A 14065-nucleotide genomic window follows, 5' to 3' on the forward strand; every position below is an offset into this window, starting at 1 on the left:
ACTTGAAAACCCAAAGCCTCATATATCTTGTAACATGGTCAAAATCGAAATGTGGTATTCAACATGAAGGGCAAAACTTGAGTTTTTCAAACGAACACGAAAAAACATCTATATCCCTTCCGCAGACCTAACAAATTCAAAAGTTTAATTTACCAACAATTAGAAAAACAAAATTAAACTATCAAAATTATAACTACTTCAAACTGTCCAGAAACAACCAAGCCACTTACATAAACAATTAACAGACTCCCGTAAAAGTTGCAAACTGTCTTGGATTAAACGACTACAGACAGCGTATTCCCTAGGTCTTAATGACAATATCATTGACCAAGGAAACATATCGAAAACTTCATTGATATCATTACTATTTTTGATAAAAGACAAAGCAATCATGGGTCTCATGCCAATCGCATTAACAACAATAAACGAAATAAACATCGTTCTAATTCTACGATAAATGATCCCGTATATAATTATGATTAAAAAAAATGGTAGACATCAATTAGTATGCAAACTGGGTCAAATGCCAATTAGTAAAATTACATAATATTTATGACGAGTATGAAAATAATCGTTTTTTAGTCCAAAATATATGTGTTCACGTATCATTACAGCTTTTTGTCACCATAGACTGTTCCCTCGAATAAACAAACCCGAAGATCATAAAAGGCATTTTCTAAAAAAAAAATACATATACATTATTTTTTCTAGTTTTTTTTAATGACCCTACCATTCAAAACATTATACCTCCATATTTTGAACCACCTAAAATTTCTCATACGTACTAGTATACAAAAATCCAGTACAAGTTTAATTTTTAATTATAAGTCAGTTACATAAAATGTCAGTAAAGAAAATCATGCTCCTAAAAGGTATAAACATTCTGATTAAAAAGATAGAAATATTGTCCTCCGTCGAAAATAAATTGGAAAGTGTGTCGTCAGGTCATTTAAGATTCTCTTTCATCCTATCGTGAAAATTGGTATAAACAAGAGAAATCTCACAAAAAGTCGCTCGATTCCTATTTCAATATTAAAATTTTTGAATATTGCAGATATCCGCATATCACATTTTGAAAATAATTTTAGAAATAAACAAAAGTAAGTAATACTTCCAATTACAGGACTAAAACACAATTCAAGTAATCGCAAAGCATTTTGTGTTCGTACCGGCCGACAAACCAGCCAACGATGTGGTGGTGGTATGACGTAAATACTACACGGAAGTCCTTAAGAATGAAATTACTCATTCAACTACATTCAAGGCCGTGCGCTCCATACAGAGTCAAATAGTAAATAACAGCACAGCTAAAGGACTCCTCTGAAAATTTGAAAGTCCCTACTATGTATTGGCATCCTAAACTACACAACAAAAACGTGCATATTTCGTTTCCTCTCGGGTTTTAGTAAATGTTCTACTTCTAATCTTACTTGGCTGTTAACTGGTCCCCTTACTTTTATTATAAAACTTGTTATTAATTTCTGTAATAAAGCATATGAAAATAATTGAATTAACTATTTTGGAGTGTTATAAACTATTTGAATGTTTTGGATAAATTACGTGCTTTTGATGGTCCGTTCAATTCGGTTGACAGTTATGATATTTTCGACTCTATACACTATATTACAATATGGTCACAGACTTAATTGCTTCAAATCATATAAGGTTCTTCTGTAATGAAAACGGGAAATATGCTGCTTTTCAGTATGTCTTTTTACCGTCCCCGATTTAGTGGTGTTGCATCTTACAAAGTCTACCCGAAGTATTTTACAAAGAATTTCATTCAAACCGGTACTGGGGACCGTCTTACTCTTGCGGTAAGGTGAGAGTTTATCTTTTACTCCGTGTTGAAGGCCTCACTGTGATTTGAAGAGATGAAGAACAGCAATGAAAGCGCTGTTCCTTTGCTTTTTGTGTGTTTGGTTTTTTTTTTGCTGTGCATGTACTGATTTTGTGTCATGGATGGATAACCCATATCCTTTGCTTTTCTATCAAATATGCTTACTGGAACTGTGATGAGATGATTAGAGCTTTAAATTTTCTTCTTGACAACATATATGTACGTTTCGGCAATAAAGGTTAACGAAATTATGTAGGTATTCCGATGGGTACCAATTGCGCCCCTTTAATAGTAGACTTGTTGTTGTATTGTTATGAATCACATTTTATGGCCAAAATCAGTAAAAATCCGTTTTGCTTTAAATAATCCAGAATTTTCTAATTTTACTGTGGGAATTCACCCAAAGGTAATTAGTTTGAATAAATCTAATACATACAGCAATATTTTTCTTTATCTAGATTCGGATATTTCAGTTCCACACGGAAACTCTATACAAAAATTTACGACAAAAGAGACGATTTATTGTTAATTTTCGCCTTTAGAATGGTGGCGTTCCTTTCGCCCCTACTTACGGTGTGTATTTTTCACAATATGTTCTCTTTGCCCATGTCTGTAGTCATGTTTTAGATTTCAATGAACGTAATTCATGTTTAACTGATATATTATTAAGTCAGGGATTTCGTTATCAAAAACCTTATCCAAATTCAATATTTAGTTTAGAAGTTTGGCTGTACCTGAAGTGTTCTTATTAAAAGTGGAATACCATTTCCTAATTTTTACGACAATGTTGATTATAAATCCCGTAAACTAATTGATCCTATATATAAACTTATCATTAAAGGTTATAAATTTACCACAGTAGAAAAATCTTTAAAGATTGTTTTTATTGGTATTAACATTGAGTTTGTTTTTGATAAAATTGAACCATGAAAACTAAATATATATTGCTATATATATTCCTACACCCTGTCGATACTGTTAACATATATTTGGGCATTGCACAGGGTAATGCATTTCTCAGACTGTTTATGACGTCTTCGCATTAAATATGTTGGATGTGTAAAGATTGATATATAAGTCTGGGATAACATAATTTATCTTTTACTGGTAATTGGGTTTGAGTAACTGCGAGTACTCTTATTTCGATGCTTTATGTTCTGATGTAACACCACTTACCCAGGTTAGGGGAGATTGAGCGCTTACAAACATGTTTTAACCCGTCATATTCTTTATGTACTTGTCCCAAGTCAGGGTTTTTTATTTCAGTTGTTGTCGGTTGTTCATGTCTGTCGTATTTGTTTTATTGTAAACTGTTTTGTTATAAAATATGCCGTTAGTTTTCTCAATTGAATTGTTTCACATTTTTGCATGCCGGGGCCTTTTATAGCCGACTACATGGTATGTTTTTCCCCTCATTGTTGTAGGCCGTACAGTTGCCTATGATTGCTTACATCCACTTCGTTTGAACTTTGAAGGATAGTTGTCTCATTAGCAATCATACCACATTTCCTTATTTTTATATAACGTCCCTTCCCAGTTTAATATATTGCTTGTGTAAATGTTTCATTCCAATCATGCAAAAAAAAAATCAAGTTAGAATAATCCTACTACCATTTAAAAAAAAATAATAAGGGTAAGCGAATAAGGAACGAATAAGTAACAGGGCATCAGTCAAGCGCGGAAACGGGTACATATGCGCTAATAGGACAATTTCACCGCTACGAACTAAGAACTAACACCAGAGAGAAAAACAGAAAAGAAAGCATTAAACAGGTGCAGCGTATAAAAGGCGAATAAGGAACAAATAACTAGCGAATAAGTAACAAGGTATCAGTCGAGCGTTGAAACTGGTACATATGCGATAACGGGCTTATTCTAACTCTGTAAAAACAGAACTAACACCAAAGACATGAAAAGAACTAAAAGGGATGTACAAGTACCCGGCCGCGTCCACTCTGTGTTTTTGTTAGATGTATTTCTATTTGTATCCATCTGATGAGTTAAGCCTTTTTCAACTGATTTTTATAGTTCGTTCTTATGTTGTACTGTTACACCATTGTCCCAGGTTAGGGGGGGGGGGGTCCCGCTAACATGTTTAACCCCACCACATTCTGTATGTATGTGCCTGTCCAAAGCCAGGATCCTGTAATTCAGTGGTTGTCGTTTGTTGCTGTGTTACATATTTGTTTTTCGTTCATTTTTTGTACATAAATTAGGCCGTTAGTTTTCTCGATTGAATTGTTTTACATTTGTCATTTTGGGGCCTTTTATAGCTGACTATGTGGTATGGGCTTTGCTCATTGTTGAAGGCCGTACGGTGAACTATAGTTAATTTCTGTGTCATTTGGTCTCTTGTGAAGATTTGTCTCATTGGCAATCATACCACATCTTCTTTTTTATATCAACACCAAAGACATGAAAAGAAATAAGACGAAATCATTAAAAGGGGCAATGTATAATAAGCGAATAAGGAACGAATAAGTAACATTGTATCAGTCGAGCGCAAAAACAGATACATACGCGCTAATAGGGCAATTTCACCTCTACGAACCAAGAACAAAAACCAAGAAAAGAAAATGAAATAAAGCATTAACAAGGTGCAACGTATAAAAATTGAATAAGGAACAAATAAGTAGCGAATAAGTAACAGGGTATCAGTCCATCGCAAAGACGGAGACATCCGCTTTAACAGGAAATATCATCTCACCGAACCCATAGCTAACACCAAAGACAAGAAAAGAAAGCATCAAAAAGGGGTAGCGTATCAAAAGGTATAAGGAACGAATAAGTAGCGAACAAGTAATAGGGTATCATTCGAGCGCTGAAACGGGTACATACGCGCTTACAGGTTATTTTTACCTCCTCAAACCAGAGTTAAGGAAAGAAAAGAAAGCATTAAAGGGGGCAACATATGAAAAGATTATAAGAAAAAACAAGTAACGAATAAGGAATAATGATTCAGTAACGAATAGGTAAGAAATACGGAATAAGGAATAAAGAATAAGTAGCGAATAATAAATAAGTAATCAGTAAACAAATTGGCGAACCTAAGGGTCGCAGCAGCGCAGCAGTCCATTCCATTATTAAAAATAGTTTTTCCATTATTAAAAATTGGTTATTTCTTATTGTTGACGCGTATTTTGAAATTTAGGTCCTCCGGAACTCCTCTTATAGGCGTTCCGGGACATATTGACTATATACCTTTAATTCCTGTTTTGATAAGCATTCGAATGACGTTTAAGGTTTCTCTGTAATTAGGGGCTCAAGGGTCGTAACAGTCCATTCCATTATTCAAAATAAGCTATTTCTTAATGTTCACGCGTATTTCGATATTTGGGTCCTTCGTTACTCCTCTAATATGCGTTGCAGAACATATTGACTATATACCTTTTGTTTCTCTCTTAATAAGCTTTCGAATGAAGTATAAGGTATATCTATAATTAGGGGCTAAAGGGTCACAGCAGTCCATTACATTATTCAAAATATCCATTTCATTATTCAAAATTGGCTATTTCTTAATTTTCACGCGTATTTTGGCATTTAGGTCCTCCGTTACCCCTCTAATGGTCATTGCGGCACATATCGTTTATACTCAGTTTATTCCTCTATCAATAAGCTTTAATGTGGTGAATAAATTTTTCCGTGATTAGGGGCTGACGGGTTGCAGCAGTCCATTCCATTATTCAAAAGAAGCTATTTCTTAATGTTCACGCGCGTAATTCGATATTTAGGTCCTTCGTTTCTCCTCTAATATGCGTTGCGGAACATATTGACTATATACCTTTTGTTTCTCTCTTAATAAGCTTTCGAATGAGGTATAAGGTATATCTATAATTAGGGGCTAAAGGGTCACAGCAGTCCATTCCATTATTCAAAATATCCATTTCATTATTCAAAATTGGCTATTTCTTAATTTTCACGCGTATTTTGGCATTTAGGTCCTCCGTAACACCTCTAATGATCATTGCGGCACATATCGTTTATACTCAGTTTATTCCTCTATCAATAAGCTTTAATGTGATGTATAAATTTTTCCGTGATTAGGGGCTGACGGGTTGCAGCAGTCCATTCCATTATTCAAAATAAGCTATTTCTTAATGTTCACGCGCGTAATTCGATATTTAGGTCCTTCGTTTCTCCTCTAATATGCGTTGCGGAACATATTGACTATATACCTTTTGTTTTCTCTCTTAATAAGCTTTCGAACGAGGTATAAGGTATATCTATAATTAGGGGTTAAAGGGTCGCAGCAGTCCATTCAATTATTCAAAATATCCATTTCATTATTCAAAATTGGCTATTTCTTAATTTTCACGCGTATTTTGGCATTTAGGTCCTCCGTAACCCCTCTAATGGTCATTGCGGCACATATCGTTTATACTCAGTTTATTCCTCTATCAATAAGCTTTAATGTGGTGCATACATTTTTCCGTGATTAGGGGCTGACGGGTTGCAGCAGTCCATTCCATTATTCAAAATAAGCTATTTCTTAATGTTCACGCGTAATTCGATATTTAGGTCCTTCGTTTCTCCTCTAATATGCGTTGCGGAACATATTGACTATATACCTTTTGTTTCTCTCTTAATAAGCTTTCGAATGAGGTATAAGGTATATCTATAATTAGGGGCTAAAGGGTCACAGCAGTCCCTTCCATTATTCAAAATATCCATTTCATTATACAAAATTGGCTATTTCTAAATTTTCACGCGTATTTTGGCCTTTAGGTCCTCCGTTACCCCTCTAATGGTCATTGCGGCACATATCGTTTATACTCAGTTTATTCCTCTATCAATAAGCTTTAATGTGGTGTATAAATTTTTCCGTGATTAGGGGTTGACGGGTTGCAGCAGTCCATTCCATTATTCAAAATAAACTATTTCTTAATGTTCACGCGTAATTCGATATTTAGGTCCTTCGTTTCTCCTCTAATATGCGTTGCGGAACATATTGACTATATCCCTTATGTTTCTCTCTTTATAAGCTTTCGAATGAGGTATAAGGTGTATCTATAATTAGGGGCTAAAGGGTCACAGCAGTCCATTACATTATTCAAAATATCCATTTCATTATACAAAATTGGCTATTTCTTAATTTTCATGCATATTTTGGCATTTAGGTTCTCCGTCACCCCTTTAATGGTCATTGCGGCACATATCGTTTATTCTCAGTTTATTCCTCTATCAATAAGCTTTAATGTGGTGTATAAATTTTTCCGTGATTAGGGGCTGACGGGTTGCAGCAGTCCATTCCATTATTCAAAAGAAGCTATTTCTTAATGTTCACGCGTATTTCGATATTTAGGTCCTTCGTTTCTCCTCTAATATGCGTTGCGGAACATATTGACTATATCCCTTATGTTTCTCTCTTAATAAGCTTTCGTATGAGGTATAAGGTATATCTATAATTAGGGGCTAAAGGGTCACAGCAGTCCATTCCATTATTCAAAATATCCATTTCATTATTCAAAATTGGCTATTTCTTAATTTTCACGCGTATTTTGGCATTTAGGTCCTCCGTAACCCCTCTAATGGTCATTGCGGCACATATCGTTTATACTCAGTTTATTCCTCTATCAATAAGCTTTAATATGATGTATAAATTTTTCCGTGATTAGGGGCTGACGGGTTGCAGCAGTCCATTCCATTATTCAAAATAAGCTATTTCTTAATGTTCACGCGTAATTCGATATTTAGGTCCTTCGTTTCTCCTCTAATATGCGTTGCGGAACATATTGACTATATACCTTTTGTTTCTCTCTTAATAAGATTTCGAATGAGGTATAAGGTATATCTATATTAGAGGCTAAAGGGTCACAGCAGTCCATTCCATTATTCAAAATATCCATTTCATTATTCAAAATTGGCTATTTCTTAATTTTCACGCGTATTTTGGCATTTAGGTCCTCCGTAACCCCTCTAATGGTCATTGCGGCACATATCGTTTATACTCAGTTTATTCCTCTATCAATAAGCTTTAATGTGATGTATAAATTTTTCCGTGATTAGGGGCTGACGGGTTGCAGCAGTCCATTCCATTATTCAAAATAAGCTATTTCTTAATGTTCACGCGCGTAATTCGATATTTAGGTCCTTCGTTTCTCCTCTAATATGCGTTGCGGAACATATTGACTATATACCTTTTGTTTTCTCTCTTAATAAGCTTTCGAACGAGGTATAAGGTATATCTATAATTAGGGGTTAAAGGGTCGCAGCAGTCCATTCAATTATTCAAAATATCCATTTCATTATTCAAAATTGGCTATTTCTTAATTTTCACGCGTATTTTGGCATTTAGGTCCTCCGTAACCCCTCTAATGGTCATTGCTGAACAACCGACTTGTTATATCTATAATTAGAGGATGAAGAATAGCAAAGGTCCAGTGAAAATAAAAAAAGACCACATGGAGTATTTTAATTTTTATATATATATGTTTTTGTATTCAGGTCGTCCATACATTGAACCAAGGAATTTCTGATAAAAATAGTTAGGAAAACCCACTAGTTTATCCTCCGAAACTAGGAACCAAATAAATAAATCAAATTAAAATTTAAAGGGGGTTTTTTATTTATTTTTTTCTGATATCAATTTGAATATTTGTTAGATAACACCAAAAAGACTAATTTAGAAATACGGGATATAGCTATAGTGTCACAGTCAATTTTTTTTTTATTTCACTATTCACCGCTTCAACTTGAATAATGAAACATAAACTATTTCATTATTCATTATTCATCACTTAACATTGAATAGTGAATAGTGAACTATTTCATTATTCATTATTGAATTTTGAATAATGAAAAATGAATAATGGACGTACTTCAGCGTGGTGACATCTTTATAGCGGAATGTGAAGTTAAAGGATGAAGCTATCTTCTTTCCATTCTTGGGGACCTCGGTTGCCGAGTGGTCTCAGTAGTCGAACTACTATATGTGACTTCGAATCCCGCACGTGACAGGTGGCAGGTGGCGTGCGCTCGACTCCAATCTTAATTGACTAGAATTGTCAGTTTCCTACCGGAGGTCTGTGATTCTCTTCCGGCATTCCGTCTCCATCCACCAATAAAGACTGACCGCTACAAAATAGCACAATAGTGCTGAAAGTGGCGTTAAACACAAATCAATCAATCAATCTGCATTGGCCATTCTTTTTTATGAAACAAAGCAGGGCCAATTCTTTCAATTTGTCTTTTAGTTTGGAATGTTGAAAACTTGTTAAAAGGGTAGAAAAGTCATATGATTTAATACTATTGAAGAGGAAAAAGACTATATTGTATGCATGTACATTAACATAAACATTTTTTAGTATCCACAGCTGATTCACACAGCCCCTAGTGTAGGTCGTTTCACAATAATTCTAAAGCCCGGATTGCAGCTAAAATTGATGTAAATAATGTAGAAAAAAGTTTCATGGAGCACTTGGAAGTCCCAGCAATATGCCGTTGTTTGTTGGGATTCTTAGGTATCCAATACAATGAAGGAAGATCAATTTCTTCATCGTTGGTTGAAATGTTTAAAGGAACATAGAACAGACCTAATATTATTGACAATTTCCTCTTTGGTAAGTGTCGTGTTGTATATGTTGAGTTAGATAATTTCAAAACTAAAATCAGAATTAAAGAGGACATGTGCGATCTTTGGTAGAGCCTAAAACGTCACTAGTAATTTTAATAACCGGTATAATGGAACAATGAATAACGATCGTTGAACATTTAACCTTGTTGTAGTAATTTATTTGGTTTATTTTAAATATACCCGTTTGTTTAATGGTCATATTGGCAATAACCGTACGCGAAATACGTAAACGTCATAGAGAAGAACAGACGGTATTCTTCTACTCAAGAAAGGACAGTTGACAATAGTAAAACTGATATCGAATTGAGGTGAGCTCAGCCAGATTAGGCACAAAAATTTTGAGTTTGGGTTGTCAGTGCTCTAAAACTGAATATATAATGTGGTTGTCCTTCAAATTGTTTTAATTCGTGTGCCACTGATGTATATATACATAATGCGCGTCTAAACTTTAAAGCCTGGTACCTTCGATGAAACTTGTCATAGTTCATAGCTTTCCGTTGTCCATCAGCAAAAAAAAAACTAAATACAACCACCAAGTTAAAAAGATAAAATCATAAAAAAATATTAAAAAAATAACAAGAAAAGCTAAAAGACCCAAAATTTCCCTAGAAGTACCTTGCTAACCAGGATCGTTGTACTGCGAACTGTGTCAAAAAAGTTATTATCGCAAAATCCACAAGCGTATCAATTGCCCAAAATGTATTGCAATATTGTTTTTTAAAAAAAAGAAACAAGGAGACAATAAAAAAAATCAATAAACGCCGAAATAACAAATAAAAACAAAAAAAGATTATATAGAAAACTAAAGACTGAGCCACATAAATAACACTAAAAACCAGGGTTCGTGCATGTGCTTCAGAATCAGAAAGGCAAGCAGTCCCTCCTACTCCACTAGGGAAACTCGTCGTGATGCTACTGAGTGGCAGTAAGGTAAAAGTCCGGTGATAAGCCGCATTCCGAAATGTCGCGATCGAGGAAAAGAAGACTGGAGTGTAGCAACGACAAGACAAGAACATGTCCGTTGTCATCTGTGACAGATTTCCATAATGGTAATCAAAATCATGATGGTGTCTATAAAATATTAAGGGAAGACTCCAACTTGATCAATTGGAATCATTGATACAATAGCTTCTTTGAACGCAGTAACCCCCATCAAGGATTCTTACTATACAAATCCTTGCCCCCCATAAATGAATCCTGATAGGAAACGAAGACCCTTGAATGTCATATCAACTGTGAGATATACACGCCATATGAATGATTTGTTGGAATGATTCTACACAGAAATGGAAAGTTCATAATTGAAAAATGGAATACATTACTTTTGACATAATTTTTAGTTATCAACCGACCCGAATTGCCAATTTCTAGATGTAATTATAATACAGACTTATGAAGAGTTGTACACAAGCTATTATCGTTGAAAATTTTGTTCTTGTTTGTTGACGACTTAATTAAGAGTAGTGTATGAGATAATGCATAATCCTTCAAATTGAAAAATGAAAGTTATATATTACACTTCCCTATAAAGATCATGTACAGGTTCGATGGGTATTTGTTGAGCAGTTTCAGAGCTGTAAGTGTAAGCATAATTATAATTAAGATATGAACCTGTTCGTCCACTCTGCTACCCAAATGTTAAATCATAGTGCTTGCGAGCACAAATTTAAGGCCAAATTAGAGTTTTTGATCCCAATTTCACAGTCCACTGAACATAGAAAATGATAGTGCGAGTGGGGCATCCGTGTACTATGGACACATTCTTGTTTCCTTATAAATGTTAACTCTAAAAGAGATGAATATAATAAAATTGAGAATGCAAATGGGGAACGTATCAAAGAAATAACAATCCTACCAATGGTTAAAAAAACAGCTGGTCCACAAATTGGTCTTCAACACTGCAAGAAAATCCCGCACCCGGAGGCAGAATTCAGCAGGCCCCTTAAAAAAAATGTGTACTACTTCAGACTTCAGTGAAAATGTACGTCATACTAAACTGTAAAACATATAAATAACTAAAATTAAAAAAAAACATACAAAACTAACAAAGGTCAGAGGCTCCTGACTTGGGACAGGCGCAAAAATGCAGCGGGGTTCAATATGTTTAGTGAGATATCAACCCTCCCCCTATACCTCTATCCAATGTAGAAAAAAACAAACATACAGCAATATGCACAGTAAAACTCAGTTTAAAAGAAGTCCGAGTCCAATGTCAGAATAGGTAACAAAATAAACTAATCAAAATGACAATGATACATAAATTAACAAAGGACGACTAGCAGATTCTGACATATGCATGCCAGCTCTAGAACTCATTTAAACTGATACATGTTTTTTCTTCTTTTCAACATATGCACTATCTTAATTGTCAATGGACAGTAAGGATGTCATTTTTGCCCTGAATGCTAAAAAAGCAACAATGACGAGAGCAGTGAGAACAAAGAGGGCACCAGAGTCACAGCCAGAGGATCCGGACCTATAAACAATTTAAAACAAATAAATTTAGATTTTCCAAATGCTTTCCGTCTTGTGTTGATTATACAAATAAATGTACCAACCGAATTAGAAATTGAAAGTGAAAGAGTGATGCAGTTCTTCATTGTCTGCATTTTAACGAATATGTAGAAACAGTGGTATATTCTTTTTTTTAGCTATAAAGATTGCAAGAAAATAGATATTTGACATTTGTTAGCAGAAAATCTGATGATAACATGGCAAGCTAACCGCAAACTTTGTAGAAAATCTAATTTGCATAATTATGTTTGCTGCAAGCTTGCCGCAAACTTCATTTGCATGGTAAAATGGTTGCCGCAAGTTTGCAGTAAACGTTTGCCGCAAGTTTGCAGCAAATCCAATTTTCATAATCATGTTTGCCGCAAGCTTGCCGCAAACTTCATTTGCATGGTAAAATGGTTGCGGCAATGTTTGCTGCAAACTTGCAGCAAATAGTTGCCGCAGGGCTTTTTTTCGGTAAGGAAAGCTGGTAAAGAGTCTTCCTTTGTAGAATTTATATGTTATTGAATTATGCAAAGAATCGAATGAAGTCAATATTTTGAATAGATAACATATAGATTCGTTCACTGTGCACTACTTTCTGTAAAATTTTCAATAATATAGTTTTAATGATAAGAAACGTAACACACGTACAAGTTCTGTTAATTTGAAATCTGCTTAAATGCAATAAATAAATTACATAGGCAAAGATATGATCTAAAGAATGGACATCTCACTGCATTATGTACTAACATAAAATCTGAGAGATGGTGGCTGAAATATACCTAACCAAGCCATAACTGTAGAGTTTCGATAACACTGTTTGCAATCTTAACCTAAAATCGCAACACAAGCAATAAGAAAAAAGGCCCTACAAGCAAGTTAATGTAACACGAAATTATTTTCCTGTAAATTATGGACCTACTAATTCCTCCTATAGATCTTCAATTAACTGCAGAACAGCTATAAAAACTTGTCCCTTTGACACTTTCTAGTAGTCCATATTTTTCTCACATATATGCTATTTTGCCAAATTTATTGTATTGTTTATGTCCATATGTTGTTGTTTCCTAGTCATTCATGCAATTGCTTCCTTGTGTCGTTTTTTGTCATGATTGTGTAAGTCTCTCTTAGACATATGATTTTTGTCATGATTGTGTAAGTCTCCCTTAGACATAAGTTTTTTGTCATGATTGTGTAAGTCTCTCTTAGACAAATGATTTTTGTCATGATTGTGTAAGTCTCTCTTAGACATATGATTTTTGTGTAAGTCTCTGTTAGACATATGATTTTTGTCATGATTGTGCAAGTCTCTCTTAGACATATGATTTTTGTCATGATTGTGCAAGTCTCTCTTAGACATATGATTTTTGTGATGATAGTGTAAGTCTCTCTTAGACATATGATTTTTGTGATGATAGTGTAAGTCTCTCTTAGACATATGATTTTTGTCATGATTGTGTAAGTCTCTTTTAGACATATGTTTTTTGTTATGATTGTGTAAGTCTCACTTAGACATATGATTTTTGTCATGATTGTGTAAGTCTCTCTTAGACATATGTTTTTTGTCATGATTGTGTAAGTCTCTCTAAGACATATGTTTTCTGTCATGATTGTGTAAGTCTCTCTTAGACATATGTTTTCTGTCATGATTGTGTAAGTCTCTCTTAGACATATGTTTTCTGTCATGATTGTGTAAGTCTCTCTTTGACATATGGTTTTTGTCATGATTGTGTAAGTCTCTCTTAGACATATGATTTTTGTCATGATTGTGTAAGTCTCTCTTAGACATATGATTTTTGTCATGATTGTGTAAGTCTCTCTTAGACATATGATTTTTGTCATGATTGTGTAAGTCTCTATTAGACATATGTTTTTTGTCATGATTGTGTAAGTCTCTCTTAGACATATGATTTTTGTCATGATTGTGTAAGTCTCTCTTAGACATATGATTTTTGTCATGATTGTGTAAGTCTCTCTTAGACATATGATTTTTGTCATGATTGTGTAAGTCTCTGTTACACATATGTTTTTTGTCATGATTGTGTAAGTCTCTCTTAGACATATGATTTTTGTCATGATTGTGTAAGTCTCTCTTAGACACATGATTTCTGTCATGTGTAAGTCACTCTTAGACATATTTTTTTGTCATGATTGTG

This window comes from Mytilus californianus, unplaced genomic scaffold, assembly GCF_021869535.1.
Source record: "Mytilus californianus isolate M0D057914Y unplaced genomic scaffold, xbMytCali1.0.p SCAF_5, whole genome shotgun sequence".
NCBI classification, from domain to species: Eukaryota; Metazoa; Mollusca; class Bivalvia; order Mytilida; family Mytilidae; genus Mytilus; species Mytilus californianus.